At 41.9% G+C, this 24,895-nt stretch overlaps 1 long non-coding RNA gene across 1 annotated transcript in view; it reads right to left on the bottom strand.

Annotated features, from left to right (window-relative positions):
* LOC146867253 (uncharacterized) overlaps positions 1-23,886 on the bottom strand; it is a 476,578-nt gene extending 452,692 nt beyond the window's left edge. Inside the window, exon 1 of the long non-coding RNA XR_014966080.1 lies at positions 23,825-23,886. This is a non-coding gene — a long non-coding RNA (uncharacterized LOC146867253). The remainder of the gene's footprint in view (positions 1-23,824) is intronic.
* Positions 23,887-24,895: the final 1,009 nt, after the last annotated feature.

Here is a 24,895-nt window from a genome sequence, read left to right as displayed (position 1 = left end):
CCAAACGTGGATGATCCTGGGATGTTTGATATGCTTTGCCTCAAGTTACTGAAGTCGCTTAGGGAGATGCTATTAATGGGAGACTTCAATTGTGTGATGAATTATAGTAGTGATTCCACTAATCATCAAGGTTGCCCCCAGCATGGCTAGACCTAGGGCATCTATACAGGAACTTGCCCGCCTGCTTGGGCTGTGTCAAGAATTCCTGTCATGCGAGGGGAGGAAAACGGTAACCAGCGAAAACGGACTACATCTCCCAGGATGCTTAGCGGTTGAGAGGTTATGTAAACAGGAGAGCTGTTACATAACTCAAGGAAAACACGCCCTTATGTAAACAGGAGAGCTGTTACATAACTCAAGGAAAACACGCCCTTATGTAAACAGGAGAGCTGTTACATAACTCAAGGAAAACACGCCCTTATGTAAACAGGAGAGCTGTTACATAACTCAAGGCAAACACGCCCTTATGTAAACAGGAGAGCTGTTACATAACTCAAGGAAAACACGCCCTATAAAGGGAGGAACCGGGAGGTACAACGCTGTCGGATATTGTGTTTACACCGACGTACCTGCTTAGTGAAGAGCAGTGTTCCGGAGTGGTGCTCCAGTAAGGCAAGAACGGAGGTAGGTCGAGTCGTTACTCCCTGGGCCGTGTCTTGCCCCATCGTCACCTGTGAAGGACCCGGAAGCTCTACCGGATAACCATTGAGCTTCGCTTTTTGACTCGGCTGAGTCAAAGCGCAGTGGCGCTTTTGCTGGTTGGAGTCGTAACTCCCAGCCCGACCAGAGATACAGGGACTGCCAGCTGTAACGCACACCAGGAGGTGTTTGCCGCGTTACAGACTCGGAAGTCCACAGGATCGATCGAGCGGCTGCTCTCGGTTCAGTCTTCTTTGCTTGTGATTGGGGTATCGGTGACGCATCACCAGGAGGTGACTCCGCGTCCCGGTGCAGTCTGAGGAAGAGGTTGAGCGGCTGCTCCCTTCAGGTAGAGACCCCGGCTGGGTGTTTCCCTGACTCCTCGATTCTCCCCAACACTCTTCGTGCCCCTCACAGCCTACCGATTGGCATTGTCGGCCATTTCATTTCTGCCCTCTGTTGGCATACGCCGGGATCGGCGTATATGCAGAGGACGGTTAGGACCATCCGTGCTGTGGGCTGGTAACGTATTTAGCCTGGAGGATTCCAGTGACTATAACCTTTGTTTATTCCTTGTATTATTTTTGCCTTCATTAAAATAACTAAACCTTCACAAGTGGTTGCGTTCTCATTATCGTGTCTGTTAAACGATCCTGAGACGTTCAGGGCGTAACAGGCTGACAGACATTTGGAGGGCATTACATCCTACTATCCAGCTATATCAGGGGTATTACAGTACAGTTTATCTTCACTAAATATTGATAGACAGCTTGACCAGGTAATCTGACAACTGGAAACGCTATAAGCACTGGGGGCCCGACTAATGTGCTCTTTATCTTCAACTGATTAATAAACGGTCCCTCCTGAGGCAAAATATGAGGGAGAAGGTAGCTTCTAGCTATCTTAAATACAGGGCCTTCCATTATGAATATGGGAAACAGGTAGGATGAGTTTTTACAACCCAAATTTCAGATAAAAGGGCTAAGTGTCTGATTGAGCACATTAAAGACAGCAATGGATTGGTTCATACTAATCCCCAGGCTATTGCAGAACATTTTTTCCTCTTTTGTGAGGAATTGTATAGCCAATCTCAAATTTTGAGCCTGCAGGGCACTAGGCATATATAGAAAGCAGTAGGCTGCCACGCTTACCGGAATCTCATATGTTGACCCTTCAGAAAGATACTACCGCTGGGGAAATAGAGGCTTCTTTGGTGGCTTTGCCGTCAGGTAAGGCTGCAGGGGAGGACTCTACTCCAATGGAATTTTGTAAAGTATTCAAAGACATTATAGTTCCCCTGCTTTTGAGTGTAATACAGAGTATCAATAAGGGTGGAGAAGTGCCCAGTACTTGGAATATGACCAAATATCACTATATTCTTGAAAAAGGGCAAACCAATTGACAAGAAGGGTTCGAACTGACCCATTTCTCTGATCAATGATGATGAAAAGATTTTTTGGTAAAATGTTAATGATTCAGCTTGCTCCCCTTCTTTCAGGCTTAGTGTCTCAACAGCAACACTGCTTCATTCCCTGTAGGGAGACCACCAGCCACATTAATAAGGCTATTGCCGCTTTTGAAGTGGCAGAAAGGCCAGGAAAAAAGCTGGGTATGATATTGTTGGATGCTAAGTAGGCTTTCGACCATGTCACCTGGGACTGTCTGTGGGTTATGATGAGGGCTTTGGAGGTTGGTGATCGGTTCTGTAAATGGGTGCAGTTCATATATAGGAATCCTTGTGCCAAGCTTGTATATTCTGGGATATCCTCGCCATCTTTTAAGATTCAGCGGGGCACCTGGCAGGGGTGTCCGCTGTCTCTCTTTTTTATTTGCTCTTTATCTTAAGTCATATCTGCAATGATTGCAGATGAATGATGGAATTTTGCCTATGGTTTTTGGAGATTGCGAACTTAAAGTCAGCGCATATGCTGATGACTTTGCTATATAGTCGACGAAGCCATCAGCTGCCATGAAATGTGTAATTGAGGAGGTGGACCAGTTTGGTACATGGTCAGGCAATAAATTAAATGGAGCTAAAACTCAGTTGTTGCTGAATTTTAGGCCAGATGTCCCAGTTCCCTCAGCCACTTATCTGGGTATCAACTGAGTGCATAGGTTGCCAATATTTTTCAATTCAATTACGAACCCCTGCTTCAGTCAGTTGTCTCTAAATTGCAGTTCTGGAACAGGCTTCTGATAAATATCATTGGTCATTGCAATATTAACAAATCAATGTATTGCCTAAATTCTTGTACTTATTATGGGCAAACTCACTTAGGGTTCTGAATTCGTTTTTCAAACGGCTGGAAAGACCCTTAAGTAGCTTTATTTTGGGCTATAAGTGGGCTAAGTGAGCTTTTCGGTCATTGAAGCTTCCGTATAGGTATGGGGGTTACAGTTACCATATTTTAAGCTGTACTATTGGGCAGCATTTGCTCTCTGACTTTGCAACTTGCTCAAATTAGCTAAACCAGATCTGTCAATCCTGGGATATCGACAGGCATTAGGGTCTGTATGTGGGCTCTTCTTTTACAGACTAGCTGACCTCAATTACTATAAGAGGGTTAGATTTAAGTTTATTAAGGATATCATACATACTTGGCAGGAAATATGTGCAAAATATTCTTTAGCATTAATACATGACAATACGCCACTATGGGACAACTCTGCATTTCCGGAGGGAATTCATGATCCCATCTGCAGGGCTTGAGCACGATTAGGGGTGGTAACTGTTGAACAGCTTTATAATGTGAACATTCCTCTCATTTGGTAGGCTACAAGCCTCTTACAACATCCCCCAACATTTATTTTTTAAATACTTGCAATGAAGGAACTATTTAGGTCTGGCTGTAAGGTTCCTATTGATCTGGAAGGCACCAACATTATGTCACGCATGTATAAAGCAAGTAGGAAATTCCAAATTAGTGCAACCTATGTAGGTTTCTACGAGCACAAGGCGTATGATGGCTCACTTTTAGCTGCAAAGTGGAGCAAGATGTTTATGTGGAGATTTTATCATCAGAAGTCTTTAGCACTTTGGAGATGGTTGATGGGTCAGTGCACTCTGTAAAGCTAAAGCTACAGCAATTTAAGACCATCTGTATGCTAAATTGCACAACAGAGAAAATTATGAGGTTGGGTGGAAATCCCGGCACCGATAAACTAGATGTTCTAAGTGTGACTATTCCGCAGCTGACATCCTTCACATGTTTATTACATGCCCTGCTCTTCAGGACTTTTGCGCAGGGTCACTCAATTAACAACATCATGTTGCGGTCTCGAAATACAACTCACTGCTAAGGAGATAATGATGGGATATAGAATGGAATACGGCTCTGGTCTATGATGGCTGCTGTCTACAATCATTGTCTCGGCTAGACTTTGTATTACTAGATCTTGGGTGTCCTCTGTCCCGCCGCGGGTTACTGAGTGGTGGGTTGCCATCTGGCAAATATATGAGTCGGAACAGGCTCTGGCAAAAGCAAGTTCGCTTAAGAAATTTGATGGAATTTGGCAAGGGTTCCACTCAGATCCATAGAATAATTTGCAACCTAAGTGTAATTACTGTCATGTAGTTCCTACAAATCTATATAGGATCTGTGCGTTTAGACAACATAAACTAACGGATTGGTGTCCAGATTGATTCCAGACACCCACAAAAGATACGTTAGTCTGTGGACCAGGTAGCTCACAGAGCCTTTATTAGCCCTACAACCTTACCAAGGAGCAAATAGTTTCTGGCAACTATCGAACATGATCACCCTGACCCCTCGGGGATCGTGGAAACAGTACAGTACTTTTCGCTCAGTCAGTCGTGCTCACTCTAGTCTCAGAGAGATATACAGAATAACTGGTGAGGATGTTTTCAATAAGTATTGATTGAACCAGCGCCGTTCTAGAATAAAATACGTGTGCTGCAACAACCATTAGACAGAAACAGATGTAAACGGTTATAAACACCAAAAGGGTAAAGAAAAGGTAGAATTCTACCATGGTGCTAAAACAATGAATATACGCAGGCATATATATACATGGCAGTAATCATGAGTACTCTTAAGATGCAAACCCTATCTAGATGTACCTAAGTGTACTTAGCATGTATGAAGGTGCATAGCCAAGAATCCCCTTAGAACAGAGCCAACCCCATTACCTGATGGGAGAGAACGAAGGACCCCGTCTTGGTCTCCAGTTGGACACCCCTCAAGGGATGTCAGAGCACTGTGTGCTGGATTGTCTGCAGGCAGGGACTTCAGCGTCTCGTGTCAGTTTGTTGGTATGGAGGTTCTACCTAATGTGTCATGGTACTGTGGGCTTGTCGGCCAAAGAGGACGATAGTGGTGACTTTTGTACAGAGTTATTATGCAGAAAATGGTAATACTGCTATGATACTAAGAATCCGCATTGCATAATAAATTAGGCTAGTTTTCGAAGAAAACCACACAACATTTATTTCACACCCAACTAGGTAAAAGGTCAGCACCTGAGCCGTTATGTAGAGGAAGGAAGGACAAATGTAGGTAAAAGGTTGTGCAACTACGTAGGCCTATATTGGGGTACATTGGGGCTCATAACATTACCGTGCAGCGGATTTGATGGGTCTTTCTGTGTTGTGGAACTTTTTTCTGCTTTTGATTTTTCTCCTGTTCTAGTTTTCTTTATGTATACAATACTGTCCCATCCTATCCCAAATGTGTAGATCATTGCTTTTCTATGTGCGTATCCAAGTGTTTGTAACTGGGGTTATCCCCAACTGTTTCTCTTATTTTTTCTTCCTTTGTTATACTTGCCTTGATCGATTCTGACTTCATACAATAAAAAAATCGACCAGTAGAGTTAGTATTCCACTAACTGTTTAAACAAATTATTTACACAAAAAAGAATGTTATCATGATCACTGCTCCAAAGTACAATCAATATAAAAATACATATTTGGAATCGTGGGTACTGTTGTCTAAAAAAGGTGTAATGGGGTTCTGGTGAAAGTAACAAAATACTCAGCTGTAGATGGCGTTCTTTGGCCATAATAAAGTCACCCATAAAAAAAATGTACTTTACGATAAATACAGATTTTTTAAAGATTTCAGTCCTTAATTCTATGAGTGTTTCGTTATTCCCTTGAATTATGTATTTCTGACAATAGTAGGAACAACAGGTTTTTGTGTGTGATGTAACAAACAAATAAAGGGCAAAATGTATTGGAAAGTCCTCCAATGTCACTAGGGTGACTCTAGTACCAATTACAGTCAATAGGTCTTTGGCTGAATGGTATCTCATGTCAACAGAGCCCAGTGACAGTTTGATGAGCGCATAATAAATGGATAGAAACAATATGTTATAAGATGTCCTAATGCCGTCACCGTATCCTAGTAAAATGTACCACGAGCTTTTGACCTCAGGCATAAGGAAATTAAGTGATTTGCCCAGAATCACAGGAAGTTGAGCGGCGACCCAGACTCAATACTGGTTACCAAGTTCCATGGTCGGCAGCTCTGGCCTTTAAGCCACATCTCCCATTTGCCTTCCATAATTTTCCAAATTGAAATTACTTCTGCTCTCTTGAGATTTACTGTGTTACTAATAGTTGGTGAGGAAGTATGACCTGAAAAAAGAAATACAGGAGACAAGCACGTTGTTAAGATTCGCATCCCTTAATTATGATGTTCTTAAATCCGTCCTCCTCTTCAGCTTTGGGATACAAATGCTCGGTCCTAAAAACGGTCCTGACCTCCTGCCTTTAGGCCGACCTTCTGTCACCTTTGCTTAGTTGTCTCGCTATGTTTATCAGTGATGACCCTGACATGTCAGCCTTCTTTTTAACTAATTTAATGATTTATGCAGCGGGAAAACGCATCAGGAGCTGGGATCAGTGGCACGTGATGGATGCCTTAGCCTGGAAGGGTATTCGACTTCCTTAAATTGGCATGTGGTATTTTCATTTTATATTTTTGAGCCTACGAATAATTGCTTTTCATCTCTTTAAAACCCTTGCTTGGAAATATGTACAGCACATAAATAGTAGGGTCTGGGCAATTTAATGCCATCTGGTTGTGCTAAGCCCAAACTAATGGTAAAAAAAGGGCCTACTTGATACAACATTAAAACAAATTTAAAAAAAATAGGAGGCAGCTTGTCTTGTACCTCACCACCTTCGAACCTTCTGTGGGGGGCGCAGAGTATCTGAAGCTGTAAACTGCACCCACGGTGCACGCTACAGTAACCAGGACTGTGTATTTCTGCAGATGATTAAATCAATACAGTTTTGACAGGACTTGTTGGAACATGCTTCTTTATTTTGCGCAATTCCTTCCCTTTCGTCGCGGGCATTTATCAAGCTGCCTGCCTGTCAGCTAATGGAGATTGTTCTTTAGGGCGCACTTGATAGAAGGACGTGCTTATGATGCATGCCAATAGTTCGCGCGGCGTTGGTGTGGGAACAAAGAGCTTAGCTGGGGGCGGAGAGCCTTTAGCCAGGGTGATGTTTTTGCTGGTAGCGCAGTTTTAAAAAATCAAACCTTTTTTCCCTTGTACAGTTCCTCCCACGGACGACGCCCCCACCGCCACGGTAAATTCTCACGAGATAACAAGAAATTACGCAAGGAGACAAGCTACGCGTGAGCAGGTGTGATGATGAGGTACATGCAGGTCTGGTGCTAAAGAAAGGTGCAACTAGGCAGCTGTCTTGCTATCAGCATGGGAGTCCATGGGGCAACTTTTAAAAGGTGCGCCAAGGCGCAAACAATCACAATACACCCTATTATTATAGGGCAGCCACAAACTCGTGCTGCCCTGGGAGCAGCGCATTCATGTGAAAACACGGAGCAGCACCTGCACATGCCTTCATTTGCAAACATGCCATTACAATGTACTTACACTGCTTGCTTTTTCAGGTGCTGCTTATTTTTCTTTTTGTTTAAGCACTCTACAAAAGTGCATGTATTTTACTGCTGACTGGCTCCTGTGCTTCACTCCCCCAGCCCGCCCCCTCGTGTTGCTTCTGCCCCCACACCACCCATGTATGGTGCTTCCCCATCACCCACTTTATAGCAAATAATGATTTTGTGTGTTTTATTTTGTCTTTTTAGCTATTGCTCCAACTTGTATCAGTAACTAAAAAGACAAAAAGTGACTGTGTCATTGTGTAGGACACATGCTTGATGCACACACCTACAAAATGATGGGGGTGGCCGTGTCAAAATCTTTTTCAAAATTCTTTAGCCATGAAACACAGCATCAGGGATGCTGTGCCACTTGTCTAAACCACTGACAGCAAATAGGTCCGAAAGGCGAGACCCATTTACTATGCCAATGCTTGTTATTTCATTGAAAGTCCATTCTTCACTGGTACAACGTAATTGCAGGAATGAGTTTGACCTTGTGGGTGTGAGTTTGGGTTACAACAAAATCACTGCAACCCTTGACATTTCCAAAACCTGCATGTAAATAATGCAATTAATGTCGAAAACAATAAATCCTTTCATGTTTAAGGAGTCTCCCCGCCCTTTTATGTTAGCAAAAGCATACAAATGTACTACAATTTCATGGCATTAATCAATCTGAAGGAAGCATGCAAACAGTATACCTGTCCCTAATTTGTACAATTTGTAAATATCAGTCTTTTTTCTACTCTCTATGCCCCTGTCTCTAGACGGCTAAATGTGTACACTAAATGTTATTTGTAAGTTAAAGTCAACCAAATAAATATAGAGAAATCGCGTTTGGCGACTTCTGCACTCTGCGCATGGCATGTAACATACAAGCATGGCGATCCTTTTTAGAAAGTTGCAGGCAACACAAAACGTAACTGTGACTTCCAAGACCTCAAATAGATCTGAGGGCAAAAATGTGATCACCTTGGGATAATTTAATAAAACATTTGCTGGAACTCAATCCTTTACCATTCTACAACTGATTTTGAGCAAATGTGTTATTAAAATGAGCTCAATATGGTTGCCCACTGGCCACAATTGTACAGTTTACTTAAATTGACAATTCAAACAAATAAATTGATAGACCAACTGTGCCTTTTATGATGGAGTTTTGTACAGGCAATTACATGACTAGGAAGTAGTTATAGGTAAAATTGTGATAACATTAGTCCCTTGTGTCTGCACAAGAGTACTTCTTTAATGGTTAGTGATCACATTGGATGAAGGTAAAAACTGCAAAAACAAAATAGCATTTTGTTATTGTGAGCAAGGATATATAGTAGCTGAAATGTGTTTTGTGTATGTATGTATACACACACACACATATATATAAATCTATACACACACACATCTACGTCTATATGTATATAAACACATATATACTTTATCTTTTAATTGCAAACTAATTTAATACATTTTACATTTGTTCCTATAAGATGCTAGTTTAAGTCCCTGCCTCCATTGTTTTCTATGGGAGTGTGTTGAAGTACCAGTGGATGGGCAACTTAGGGGGCTCGGCTTACTCCAAGACTGAACTGGAGTACGTTAGCACCTGTTTTGGCACATTTATGGCAGTACTAAGTTTTGAAGTAGATTTTGTGAATTGCACAGAAAATATAGGAGAGCCTGAGGCAGAAGGCTCCTGCTGGAGGTTTGTGAATTGCATTTTGTACTGCTTGCATTTTACTACTTAAGCACTACTCCATGCACCACAAAGAACAGTTCGTGAATCAGGTCCTTTATATTGAGTTAGCCACAATTACTTGTAATCAATTTTTGATAATGTTTACTACAAATTTAATTATTAGTAAAATAATATTTATATACAGTGTATCACACACATATATGCATATACACACATGTGAATATATGTATAAACAGTGCAGTTTTATTTGTCCCAAAGATCCGCACTTCACAGATCACATAATGAGATGCTCATTTCCATGATTGAGTTTTATTTACATAATAACATCTTTATGTTTAACAACCTCCTATATCAACAAACAAGGGGGGTGGGGATGGGGGCCAGCTTCTCCCCCAGCTATGTCTGCTTACACATGGGCTGGTGGGAGGAGCTGGTCCTCAAGACGGAGTACATTGACATTATGAATTACAATGTAAATATTTGGCTCCGTTTCATTGATGCAAAATGCGAAGTGGGTCGCACACCGCTCGTCATACTAGCAAATAGCCCCATAGGATTCTGGAGGATGTAGTGAGCCGGTGGAGTCGACGGACTCATGGTTACGCACCTGCGCGCTACGAGAGGTACTAGAGAGGTACTAGACCTGATAACGATTTTAGCAGCTTACACAGCAACCCCACACATATTCCTACTCCCTGCTGACGAGAGGCAACTACCTCGAAACACGTGTCCAGGGATGGCACACGCCACGCATACTTGCATTCACACTCGAGCATAGGTGTATCCACCGACGCTGACCTTCAGGGACCATTTTCATTGGGGGAACACGACTGGTAGGTGTAGCAGTGTGCGACCAATCTGGTTTAACTTTATATTCAGGCTCCCTTGAGCCGGTGGAGTCGACGGACTCATGGTTACGCACCTGCGCGCTACGAGAGGTACTAGACCTGATAACGATTTTAGCAGCTTACACAGCAACCCCACACATATTCCTACTCCCTGCTGACGAGAGGCAACTACCTCGAAACACGTGTCCAGGGATGGCACACGCCACGCATACTTGCATTCACACTCGAGCATAGGTGTATCCACCGACGCTGACCTTCAGGGACCATTTTCATTGGGGGAACACGACTGGTAGGTGTAGCAGTGTGCGACCAATCTGGTTTAACTTTATATTCAGGCTCCCTTGAGCCGGTGGAGTCGACGGACTCATGGTTACGCACCTGCGCGCTACGAGAGGTACTAGACCTGATAACGATTTTAGCAGCTTACACAGCAACCCCACACATATTCCTACTCCCTGCTGACGAGAGGCAACTACCTCGAAACACGTGTCCAGGGATGGCACACGCCACGCATACTTGCATTCACACTCGAGCATAGGTGTATCCACCGACGCTGACCTTCAGGGACCATTTTCATTGGGGGAACACGACTGGTAGGTGTAGCAGTGTGCGACCAATCTGGTTTAACTTTATATTCAGGCTCCCTTGAGCCGGTGGAGTCGACGGACTCATGGTTACGCACCTGCGCGCTACGAGAGGTACTAGACCTGATAACGATTTTAGCAGCTTACACAGCAACCCCACACATATTCCTACTCCCTGCTGACGAGAGGCAACTACCTCGAAACACGTGTCCAGGGATGGCACACGCCACGCATACTTGCATTCACACTCGAGCATAGGTGTATCCACCGACGCTGACCTTCAGGGACCATTTTCATTGGGGGAACACGACTGGTAGGTGTAGCAGTGTGCGACCAATCTGGTTTAACTTTATATTCAGGCTCCCTTGAGCCGGTGGAGTCGACGGACTCATGGTTACGCACCTGCGCGCTACGAGAGGTACTAGACCTGATAACGATTTTAGCAGCTTACACAGCAACCCCACACATATTCCTACTCCCTGCTGACGAGAGGCAACTACCTCGAAACACGTGTCCAGGGATGGCACACGCCACGCATACTTGCATTCACACTCGAGCATAGGTGTATCCACCGACGCTGACCTTCAGGGACCATTTTCATTGGGGGAACACGACTGGTAGGTGTATCAGTGTGCGACCAATCTGGTTTAACTTTATATTCAGGCTCCCTTGAGCCGGTGGAGTCGACGGACTCATGGTTACGCACCTGCGCGCTACGAGAGGTACTAGACCTGATAACGATTTTAGCAGCTTACACAGCAACCCCACACATATTCCTACTCCCTGCTGACGAGAGGCAACTACCTCGAAACACGTGTCCAGGGATGGCACACGCCACGCATACTTGCATTCACACTCGAGCATAGGTGTATCCACCGACGCTGACCTTCAGGGACCATTTTCATTGGGGGAACACGACTGGTAGGTGTAGCAGTGTGCGACCAATCTGGTTTAAAATCCGTTTCATTGATGATCTGTTTCTAGTATGGCATGGGACCAAACAACAGGCTTTAAAATTTGTTGAACATATTAACTGCAACTCTCTCAACCTGCACTTTACAGCCACGATTAGTGAGACTAGCATTAATTTCCTAGATACACAGGTATTTATACAGAACAACAACTTAGAAACTCGCCTGTACCGTAAAGAAACGGCTGGAAATTCTACGCTACATGCAACCAGTTCTCACCCACGACACTTGATAAATAGCATCCCTTATGGTGAGATGCTTCGACTCAAAAGGATTTGCAGTACCCAGGTTGATCTTAAGATTGCTCAGGAAATAAGCAGGCAGAGGTTTTTAGTAAGAGGTTATTCGCCCAAAATCATCAACCAGGCAATAGCCAAAACTCAGATGCTCAACAGGGATGATCTTCTTAGAGACAAGCAGGTTACAAACATCCCCATTTTAGTCAGAACTGACCCCAATCCCAATGCCATACAGAAATTCCGTCTCATTATGGGATACAGTAAACAGCACAAAGAAATTAACAAGATTGTACAGTCAAGCTGACCTATCGTTCTGAATGACCCGGTGTTAGGACCCCTGCTTCTGCAGAGGGTGTCCATCACCCCTAGTAAAGCTCCCTCCATGAGAGATAGCCTTGTTACAACTAATCCTGAAATTATGGAAAACACTCCCTGGCTGCAGACACACAAAGGTTTTATTTGTTGCGAAACAAGTAAAGCATGTTTGCATGGTGTCAATACTGTCTCGTACACCACACCTTTCTGCCAAAGAAAATACAAGATCACAAAATTGCTCACATGCAAAACTGAATACGCAGTTTATGTACTCACATGCCCTTGTGGCTTAAAATATATCGGGAGTACGAAACTTCAGGTACACAAACGAATTCTCCAACACTTACATGCCATCACAAACCAAGACAACACTTATCCGGTAACCAGACATTTTAGAGAAGTACATCAATCCAACAATAAGGAACTGAGCTAATATGTGATAGACGCAATTTCTCCCAGTAGAAGGGATGGTGATAGAGATTATAAACTCAGGAGGCTAGAAACCAGATACATCCTGCAGTTAGACACTAAGCACCCTAATGGACTCAATGTTACAGAAGACCTTCACACATGTTTATAAAGTGTCTTTTTAGAATAATAGCCAAAAGGGGTCTTCATGCATACAGATATTATAGAACCTAGTGAAGAAGATACCAAATGTGCATATAATACTATATTGTTACTATTTAATTTTAGACAAACATACTTTGTACTAGGAAAGTACCGACCGTAGAGGCTGTTTTAACTAACAATTTAAAAACCTTTTATATGTATTTATATACTTATTTATATATTTATGCTTATACCCAGGATTTTATTAACATTTCTTGCACAGTCTAGATATGGATAATTTGCTATGTATTTATTTATTTATTTACATATGTATATATCCCTAATGTATGAGTCAGTGTTCAACTGGTAAGAAAATTCACCCATGTACTCAACATTATTATACAGGACACTAGTAACATATGCACCTTCTCAGGTACTATTTATCCATTATTTTGCACATGCTGTTTTGCACATTTCTATACCCATTTGTTTACACATATCAATTACCTGCCAGTTTGTACAATATTAGATTAATCATATAAGGAGCACATGCACTTTATGCCAATTAGGAGGTAGTTGCAAGACTCCATTAACTTTATGCTATAAATTATAGTTGGGAGTCTTTGAGTCACTTTAATTCTACCTACATGACCTTCATTTCGACATAGATTAACTATTGACAATTTCGTGAAATTACTGGTATTTTACCGTAACTAATTTAAATACACGGAATGGCATATATCCCTAGTGAGATCTCTTATTCGTACATCCTTCTGCAGATTGTTCCCACCATTCTTTGTCTCCAACATTCTCCGATACTTTGCAGAGTTACGAACCTTAGAACTTTATTTGACACCATTTTGTATGATTTTCATATATGCGGTAACAGCTGATTTTTAAGAAATCAAATATTTACTTTGGCACTTTGCACTTTCCCAATACTATTGCACTTATTCTTGACCGCGTGACTCAACAGTACGACTACCTTTTCACCAACAGGGGACATTGTATTAGGGTTCTTTATCCCATAATGTGATTTGACTGTTGAATGTAATCACTACAATCAGCCCGTACAGCACAAATCTGACGTATTTTACTGTTATACTCCAATAACCATGTACAAGTATTATTGGTCTTAATATTTTATTTACATGGACAACTTTATTTCCATTTATTTAGATATTTTGAATTATTTAAGTATTAATACAACATGCTGTATTAGGTACGGAACATCACTGGTAGTATTTTTTCCTGTTTTATTGTACTACTGGTCACATGGCTACTTGATTTCCATTGCACTGCCACTTTAAAAACACTAACAAAATGTCTTGCCATGTCGAGTGAACAAGGCTTGTTGAGCTGAAACGCGTCTTGACAGCAGGAAATAGAAACATTTAAGCACAAATTTGGGTCCGTGTCCGCCACGTTTGTTTCCGGAGAGTTGGATTCAGGTTGGAACCACGTAATATATATATATATATATATATATATATATATATATATATATATATACACACCTTGCTCCATTAGAATAAGTTATAGCCTATCTCAGTCAACGTTCATGAGAGAAGAGCAACCTCTAGGAACAGGCTCTTTTCATAATTCCCTGTCAGGTGAGTTATTCTTCAGTAGTGATCACCAAGAATACGGTGATCCTCACCCATGGTGTCTGTTGAACAAGGGCCTCTTTGGTTTGTTATCACTCTGTAGAAAACGGGCCACCCCAAATTCATGAAGAAATCCAGTTGTGTTCCCTCTGTACAGTGGCCTTCAGCTCATCCTGCCAATATGATGTGGCTGGAATATTAATATTCTTGGAAGTAACAAGGTACCAAGACTAAAATCAACTCTTTGATACAAGGGCTAAATTTCAAATGTTGGCATCTTTGTTAGACCATTCGTTACAAGCCAAACGTTTAGCGCTTGGTGATGGATGGCTCGCTAGCCAATAGGAAACGGGATCACAAGACTGCCTTATAATGTGGACTCCTGCCTATCAGCTTTAGTATTTACAAATGGCTCCAAACGCTGCAATCTTTATATTTTGGAATGAAAGGGATTGTGTATTTTAATCTTAGGTGCTCACCATTCAGGGTGAGAGTACCAAAGAGAGCCCTCATTAGAGTACTCTGGCCCAGATTACTAAGGTTTTTTCGGCAGGCACTCATGTAACACAAAGTGGCACTAAGCACTGAAAGTATATGGTAAGGGGTGTAACATTGTGGGAAAAGCACTTCTAGGACTTGACGCAAAGCCATATTTACAAAACTAGTATGAAGTTTACTTGGAATGCCAGCACCGAATGAAACCTGGTGGAAACATTGCTTAAGCAGAGTATCTCGAGTTATTCCCACACAGGAGATGGAATTTCAGCAAAATTACACATTTTAGAAGCCTTACCCTTGCTGCCTGTCACTGAGTCAAAAATTGCTTGGATGGGTTTACCTCGAGTACAAATGTGGCGCAAAGCACCACTGGCCTTCTCACTATGACACTATGCATAGCATTGGGCTTAAATGGCATTTTGGGTGCAAATGCTGCACATATCACTGGCATGTGAGTCTATAAATAGGACACTGCCCAGAGATACATCCTTGCGCAAAGCAGTACTGCTTGATTTTTAATACATATGAGCTACAGCACCTAGATTTTAAGTGCTTGTATAGACTGGGCCATCACTGTGAATGCTTGCCTTGGAATGAATGCTGGATGCTTACCTTGATCTACTTATCAAGCATAGCTAGTTATTCCTAAAGCCTGCAGTAAAATCAAGGAATGTTACAGTCTAGCTCTGCTATGTCCCAAACTGTGGAACAATTTATCAGTGGAAAATGCCAGGTGACCAATGTACAAATTTTTAGAAAGACTGAAAAGTAATTTCTATTCCAGAAAACCTTCTTTTTGATCCAGATTACAGTTCCAATGGTTGCCCATTCACGCCAAGATCCGTTTAAATTGGCTACGCAGCACATAATTTATCAAATGAAATTTTAAAATGTTAATAGGCTCCCCGAATATACCTTGGTCCCTTACTGGGGCCCATTCAGTATAGCACCTATTTAATACGGTGCCAACTTAATTTAGGCACCCTAACCTCAAGTTGCAGTCCACCTGATCCTGTTAGTTGTTCTGCTCCTTCCTACAGACCTTGCAGCAATGGTATAGTCTTTGACTGGACTTCCACAGAAGAGGTGTGTCGAGGAGGTCTTCGTTAGTAGTGTGTTGTACTGGAGCCTCTAAGCAGTACATGTCTGGTCAGACACCTCAAGTGAGGAGACAAAAACAGCAAATTAATTTTAAAAAATTGGGTCAGAACTAGAACTATAGTAAACCTCAAATTACTTAGCAGTAATTCCACAACTCCATAAACAAGATTATACGCACAACTTCTTCCTTGAAATAAGTTAGAGCATGCTCATCCCAACAACAGGAGCATATATACCCTTTATCTTACTAATATTTCTTCTCCACTTAATCACGATTGACTAAAAGGGAGGGATGTAATGATCAGAACAAGGGAGTATGGACTCAGAGTAATGGAATTACTGGTACGTAATGTGGTGAAATTTTAAAATCCAGTGTTAGGCAACATAAGCTAACTACAACTGCCATATACATGGAACCCTACCTCACATTCGTACCGGGTAGTTATGATAGACGGTTATTGACTTGGTTTAGACTGAACATTGTCCACAGACTCGTGACCCATCCACAAACCAATGACTGGTCACGGGAGTTGCCTCTCTGCCCGTGCGACAATCTCTCCACCCAGTCAACACTTCACCTGGTTTTATTTTGTAAATTTTATGTTGTGTCAAGGAAAGTATGGATTATTCCATTTTTAAAAATCACAGGGATTGCGGCAATGCCGCCCTGCATTAATTAGACTTCAGATGTTGGAGAACGAACAAACTGCCTGGTGCACAGCTATGTTTCTCAAGAAGGTACTCCTCCGGGGAAAGTCGTATTTAAAAATATGAAGTTTAACATAAAGAGCCTTTTTATGTTTTTTCTATGATCTTATAGTTGCTGCTTTAATAATATTTGATCTTTTAAATTGTCTACAAGACCTTTGTTTTTAAATTTGTTGAATATTTTATAACTGTTAAAAAAGCAGCTGAATAAAGCTTTCCTTGACCTGATCCTTGACCTAACGTAATTTAAGCATTAACTCTTCATCTTCGTTATTGTTCCTCTCATTACAGATGAGGCATATCCAACCTATAAATCACATGATTATAGTCGAGCTACAATATGAATTTGAAAGTCACATTCTGCTTGAAAATATGATTATTTTTCTAATATTTACTTCATAGCAGATAACACTTTTCTACCAAATGTATCTTTCTGTTGACTAAAATTGCCCATTCTGTAAGTAGTGTTTAACAAATGTAGATGGACTTGTCCGTGTTGCAGCCCTGCAAATCTCATGCAAGAAATCCACTAAATATTCTGCCCAAGAGACCAACATATTCTAGTGGACATCCCTTGAATACCAGCTGGAAAACCTCCCTTATTTTGATAATGAAAAACAATTACAGACTTAAATCATCTACTTAAAGTCTGAAGAGAAGGATGTTCCCGTTATTTGCTGAGCCAGAATTTACAAACAATTTTTATGATTGTCTGAATGAAGCCACCCTGTGAGGATCACTTCCTGTTGAAAATTTGATTTCGATAACACTTTAGGAGTGAAAGAAGGACCTAATCTTAAAACAGTACTCTCTTAAACAGTTCTCAGATACAACATTTGCAAGAGAAAGATCAATGCTCTCCTATGCCTCTCAGCTGTTATTACAGCTATAAAAACGTGCCCTAATTGTTACAAATGTGAAAACTATAAACTCTAACGATTCAAAAGGTGGTTTTCATTAATGCTTCTGAAACTAATAGTCCCGAGAAGGTAAAGGTGATTTAGCATTCGGTCTGATATTAGAAAAACTCTTAAAAAGTCGGGCTGCAAGAGCTTCACATTCTGAGATGTCCGCCCAGTTCTCTTAAAGCCTTTATGGCTGCCCATTGAGCTTCAATGTAGCCAATTTCAGACCCATACCAAAACCAACCTGAAGAAACTGGAAAATGCAAATATTTGCACGATACAAAGACTCAGACTCTCTATTCTCACACCATTTCCTAAGTGAGGTCCTGTGATGAGATATATGATTTCTGAGTAGACTATTTTCCAGAAGCCTGAACCATTGGGGTGAAATCATCTGAAAGACTCAACTTCCTTAATTCTATCTTCTCAACTTCCAGGCCACTAATTTGAGGCACATTGGGGATAATCGGGACAACTGAGGGTGACTCAGTGGAGAAGGAAGAACCGGGAGTGTCCCCTCATTTTCCACCTTCTTCTGCACTATGAAAGCATACCAGGCACAGAGTACCCATGCCAGAGCAATTGGAATCACTGAAGCCTTCTCTACCATTACTGTGACTAGAAATCTTGAGATCAGAGGAAATGGGAGAAAAGTATTCAGCATCCCTTGCAGCCGTTGACAAAATAAAAAGAACATCCACATGCCAAGCTTCTTATTAAGGAATTATCTTCCTTCTTGAACAATATTGGGGCAGAAGAGCATCCAGATGGCCTGCAAACAAGTCTTATACTAGACAATCTTACATATGCATGTTCCTGCAAAAATGGTTGGATTTAGTTGATAATTCTGAGATGAAGGTAATATTCTTCTCAACTGATTGGACGTTTGATTCAGAACCCTGCAGATGTGTATAGCTAGAAGCCTTTCCAGATGTGTTTCTGCCCACTGAAATATGTAGTTTGCACAGTTTATCAGAGACTTTGCCTTGTGCACATATGCCTTCACCAACATATTGTCTGTTCTTATGGGTAGTAGTCTGCTCTCTAATAGAGGAGAAAAGTGAAGAAGAGTTTGGTGAATTGCTTTCCTCACCCTTAAGTTGGGGAATTTATTTGTCAATCGTTTCAAGAGACTATTTCGCTTAAACAGTCTGAGAGTCCATCCAAACTCCCAGTCAAACTTCATTGGCACCCATTGTTGTTATTTTCCATGTTGGAGGGGCTAATTGAAACCCTTTTGAGAGGTGAGCAGGATTCACCCACCATGCTAACATCAGTTTGACTTACCTTGTCAGAAATAACTTGGTACCAACCTGATAAGATATGTGGACCACACCTGCAGAAACTGCTTCACAAGCAGATTAAGACGAAACCTAACCCAGGGTACCAGGAAGATAGACTCTGACATATCTACTTGAATCTTAAACGATTCCCTGGTCCATCACTTTCTCCTTCTATAGAAAGTTGGATAGATTGTTGAGCACCTTCTGTTGTCTACAGAGCATTAGAAACAGAAGCCCCACATCTGTCTGACATTTTTCCCCAATGTACTCCAGACCCTGTGAAATGGTACGCTGACATTTCTCCCAATTTATCAGGAACCCATGTGACTGTAAGATATATATGACTGTTCCTATTCTGATCTGCTGATTGTGCATGAACCAGCTAATCTTCTAAATAGTCGTCAAATAAAAAGGATTAGTAAGAAAGACAGGAGATGGTTCCTCCGTGAGTGGATGCAGAAAGCGGCTAGACTAGGGTTGCTGAGTTTAAATAGCCCAATGTACTTTCCAGTGCCTTCCAGGCTTCAAATAAGGCCTTCCTCTTATATCATGTGCACACCTCTTAACCAAATAGCCTGAGAAAATGCACTAAATAGAATTAAACAGAGTGGACGCCCCCCCTCCATGGTGGCAATTAGGCCTATCTCCACCGCTAGCACCAGCGGGCACCATGTTTTGGCTGGTATTAGTTCATAGCAATTTTGTTTAGAGATGTGTGAGAATTCAAGACCTCTTTGTACCAGTAATGTTGATTTTACAGGAAATACCTTCAGCACAATTGCTTACTATAAGACAGTTAGCAATTTATTTCACTAAACAAATGCTTTCTCTGTGACTGGTTTGCACATTGCTTTCAGAGTTAGACATGACTTTGAACAGATAAGGGGAACTCTTCCACTAAGTATAGCGTACATTCCGATATTATTGGAGATAGGCACATGTATTTGCATTTTAACCTGCATTCAGGCGAGTATTTTGGACAAGGCCAATATTCACTTGGCTCCAGCCAGAAGAAAATCGAGATGTGTTAGTTAAAATGACTTGAGATATTTACTTCAATTAAAAACATGGCATGCTCCATAGAAGTCCTTTTCAGCCTTTCGTCTGGTAGTTGGAGGAGAATCAAAAAGAAGTTCCCTTATAGAAATAAAGATCAACCAGTTTACTCAGGGGAAATAATTTGAAAGACACTTGCTACTAGTTTGTATGGCTTATTACATTATTTAAGGGTCAAAAGCTCCTACTGGAAAAACAGTTACTGAGACTTCCCAGGGTTTGCCCAAACGTGGATCCCTTGCTCACTTTGGCACTGGATTCAAGCTAGACTGGCTGATGAAGGGTGTTACCCAGAAACCGGTCCCAGCATGCTTGTTTCCGGTTCAGGGAAGACCTGGCTTGGCAGTTTGGACTGGACTGTTCCCATGAGGCACAGGGTCAAGACTGATTTGCATATAGCTTGGTCTGAACTATGGCTATAAACTACAAAATAAAGACACAAAAAAACATTTCTAGACCCTTCCCTCTTTTATCCCTCCAATATTCCTTTTCAATCCAAATAACGGACTAGCATGTCCACCTCTCAAATTAATTGCATATTTCCTTATGATACTTCCTACTAATCCTGTTTGGGTTCCAAAGTAGAGTGTTACTCACTGAAAAGTGCTTCAACACCTCATTAGGGGGTGGCAAGTGCTATATAAATGCAAATCTTTTCCCTCTTCTATCCCTCCACTCTCCTTCTCAATCCAAATAACAGACTAACATATTCACCACTCAAATTACATTCATATTTTCACTATACTAATACACCACTAATCCTTTATGGGTTCCGGAGTAGCGTTCTACTCTACGAAAAAGCTCTTCAACACCTCATCAGAGGTGTCAGGCGCTATATAAATGCAAACCTTTTTCCTCTTCTATCTCTGCACTATCCTTCTCAATCCAAATAACTGACTAACATATCCACCACTCAAATTACTTTCATATTTCACTAATTCACCACTAATCCTTTAAGGGTTCTGGAGTAGCATGCTACTTGCAGAAAAAGCGCTTTGACGCCTCGTCAGGGGTAGCAAGTGCTATATAAATGCAATTACAATACAATACAATTAGATATGGCATACTTTCTGTTGCTAGGGCATGCTAATTTATAATGTGTCCCAAAAATGAAACGGTATGCATCAGAATTTTGATTTTTTTTAACGTTTTTTATATTTGTATTGAAATGAAGACTCTTGTTTTATGTTTTCTTGTAAAAATGTACATGTGGGACTCAGTGAATATCAAAATATGTTATAGTATTAAAGTCGAACTGGTTTTCACCGATGTATTTTACCCATCTGCATAAACAAACACCAGCCAGGTGGCAACCCTACTCATGAACGCCTCATTTTGAGTGCCGAGACATGTTTACAATAGGGCTCAAGTAGTGTTTGCATCCGATTTTAGATAACACATCTTGCATAAAATGCACTTGGTCCCGGGTTGTATTCTCTTTCGCACATGCAAATTCCATCAGGTGCGGCAATAAATGCTCAAAAGGGAGCACTGTGCAGTAATTCCGATCTCAAAGGCTGTTACTGCACGTTATTCCCCAATGCACAGGGAAACACTTAAAATGAAGCGCAAAAACTCCCCAGGGACACAACGACATCGTGTATTAACGGTATATCCCTCAGGCAGTTTTTGAGCCCAGTGTTACGGTGCCCAAGGATTGAGGCTATGAGTGTATTTGACCCGAAAGGATTCTAAATAAAATCCCATCCCATATTTCAGGAAAGGCCTGTTTTCTTTGTTTCGAGAAAATCAGAAATTATATTTGCATTATATTCAGTACATTCTCGCCTCTGGGCTTTCTGAATGCAAGAAACACATCTACAATGTTTTTTTAGGAGGACATTCGGGGGCATCACATTCAAATAACAGACTGGAAACAGGTCAGGGGACGGAATGGCGGGAGCAGGTATGTCAAAAGGGTAACCAGTTTAAAGGGAATGTGGGTTGTTCTGTTCAGGTTGAGAATACTGCACAGAGACGCCTGAGGGAACCAGGTCTTCGCCATTACAGTGGCCCGTCAGCCGAAAGCAGTGAGGAAAATCCCCATTGATCCGCTCATGCAGGGTTTGAAAGCTCTAACAAAAAATTAAGATAAATTAAAGCGAGCCCTCCCCTTTTTCACTGTCGCCTTAATGAGCACTTAGAAAAACCACTAATGGAAAGAAGCAGCAGCGAAAAAAAAAAATCCTTTTCCAGAACGAAAAAAAAAAAAAAAAAAGAAAAAGGTGGGGATGCAGCAGAAAAAAAAATACACTACAGGAGAAAGGAAACTAATGACAGGTGGAGCTGTAAATGGTTCGCTCTGCATAGGCTGATTGCAGTGGCGCGGCTGCTCGCTGGGCCATGACTTTACAACTAATCCCGTTTGTAAGTTATTATTTATCTTCAGGAAAGTTTGTCAAACTTGGGCTTTGATTTTTTTTTCTCCCCCCTTTCCTTGCTCCCCCGCCTCCTTTCTCCCCTGATTTCCCTCCCGTGGCACGGCTCCTCACACATGCTCCCTATATAATTTATGACTGCCTCTGGTCCTGATGACAGATTATTAAAAGTAGAATTAGTTTTCCGCGGCAGAATTTTTCCGCTGGGAATTGGGAAGGCAGTGCTCTGCGCGGAAGGTCTCCTGCGAGGTCTCCATTACTAATAGAAGTTTTTTGATGGGGTGAGGAGACTAATGATTTGAATTTACTGTGGCAGCGGTCACGTGGGCTGCCAGGCGTCAGCCGAAGAGAGACAAGAGGTTAACTTCCTCCCTGTGGAGAGGTTTATTGGATTGTTTAGCAGCAGAAGGATAATGTTTTTGTCATAGACTGCTGCTGCTATTGCTGTGCCTGCTCTCTACGGTGGATGCCAGAGAGAAGGGATACGTGTGTGTGTGGTTTGTGGAGTGAAGGCAAGGGGGCTGGCGGGAAACTAGTAAAATGCGTGTCGCAGACTCGCAGTTACGCGTGTCGGTGTACTCACCACGGACAACGATGATGCTACCAGAAGAAAGGTGTGAATGGGACGCTTTGGCGTTAACAGAGTCTACCGCGTGACCATATTCATTCCCGAGTGTTTCACTGGCAATCCAATGCATTGTGGGTGTTGTAGTTTTGAGTTTAACCTAATTGGACTAATACGCCTCAAAACAGTGATCGGTAAAACGAAATTCCATGACTGGAATATGTGGACCCAGATAACCGGGAGCAACCAGTACCCCTAAACAGGAGAGAGGCATAAAAAAAGAAGATGGAAAATGGGAAAACGATAAAAATAATACTATGGCTATAGTGAGTTTTAGGGTGGAAAAGGGAGGGGGGGGGGGGTATTTCCCTGCAGTGGTGGTAGCAAGAGACGACAACTTGTTTTTACGTTTTTTGTCAGATGTTTCCTGTTCAGTATTGCATTTTGTGGTTCTTATTCGGTGATAGGCACTTCTGCAATATTCTCTGGCGCATGGTGGAGCGACAAACATAGAAAATAAAGTGCCGGGTGAAATACGCCATCTGATATGAGGAGGACTTGAGATTTTTAGCGGACGCAGCACAGCACTGAGCTGTGAAGGGGCAAACACGACCTCCTTCTAACAACTGAAAGCAACAAAAACAACTGAGAGCAACAAAAAAAAGAAGACACCTTTCTCCCTCTAAAGAACAGTCTGGTTTTCCCCCGGTTCTTCCAGCATTCAGAGGCCCTGCTTTTTTAGGATCCTTCTCCAATGCCCCTCTGTGTCAACATCCACGCTACTGGCTCTAAAAGGGTCCTGGGGGTGCCAGGGTCACTGCCACACTGAGAATGTGTGCTGCTGCCGGCGCCTCCCACTGCCAGACAGCGCGGGGGAGAAAGCCTTCCAACCGTGTGTCCCCCAAACACCGAAAATTAAATAAACAAAACGAAGGAAAAATAAAGAGAAAAATGCTTGGCAGAAGGCGATGGGGCTGTGGGTAAAAAATGTTAGCAGTATTCACCTGGTTGTCCGTTTGGAACTTGTACTCCCAGCATGCCTTTACAACATGGGAACCGGAGGGGAGTCGCAGCGCAGCTGAGAGTCTCAGCTTAATCTTATGCACCATTAAGCACTCAGCAGCAAGCCAGTGCTGTTCATATACATCATCCACGCTTAATAAACATAATGATGACATAAGATGTAATTCTAGATGAATTTTCATTTTATAGGGAAATGGAGAATTCCTGTAGAAGGGAAGGGGAGAAAAAAGTAAATTATCTAGGAAGTGCAAAATAAATGGTGTTTCTCTCAGAGATGGATGGAGGTGTTAGCACCACACAAATACACGTACACAAAACAAAATTAAATCCCGAGAAGAGAGTTTTGAGGGTGAAGAGAGGGGTTGACATGAGATGGAAAACACGAGGGAAAAAAATAAATAATTCAGTTTAAAGCACAAGGAAACGTTTCGAAGGGAGACTGTTTGTGTGATTTTTTTTTTTCTTTCGTCGTGGCTGTGATGGACAGGCGGAGAGACCCCGAGTGGGCTCATCCATCACTGAGAGAAAGAAATCATGTGAAGTTTGGCTGGTGTTAACTTACTGGGAGGAAATTGAATTCTGATGAAAGCACGAGGGGAAATTGGCAGCGAGCATCAGAAAGGGCAAGGGAGGCCAAGGGAGGGCAAGGAATGAGAGTGATAGCCCTGTTCCCAGTGCTTGAAATTAGCAAAAAATAAAAGGCCCAGGAGGGCTGAGAAAGGGAAGTGACATTCGCTGTTCCACCCATAAGGCCTTTGTCCAATATCAACCCCCCCACTAGATCCTTGATGTAAATCTCATATCCCCTCACACATTTCTGCGCCTGGCCTCTAGATGCCTTCATTTGATGGATTTAAGCTTGAATTTAGCTGTATTTTGCAGTAAAACGATTTCCAAAAGGATGTTTTGGCTTCTTCAAGATTTTCACATGAAAGTTCCCAAAGACAGTTTTTACCAATACACATTGGCATAAGCAGAAATACAGAATTTGGAAAGGAAGAAACGTTGCTTGGCAAACTTACACTCACTAAAGATGCCAGCTGATTGTAAGG

This window comes from Triturus cristatus, chromosome 1_2 (assembly GCF_964204655.1).
Source record: "Triturus cristatus chromosome 1_2, aTriCri1.1, whole genome shotgun sequence".
Taxonomy (NCBI): domain Eukaryota; kingdom Metazoa; phylum Chordata; class Amphibia; order Caudata; family Salamandridae; genus Triturus; species Triturus cristatus.
The sequence above is the reverse complement of the archived record's forward strand: the minus strand, read 5'-3'. Positions and strand labels throughout refer to the sequence as shown.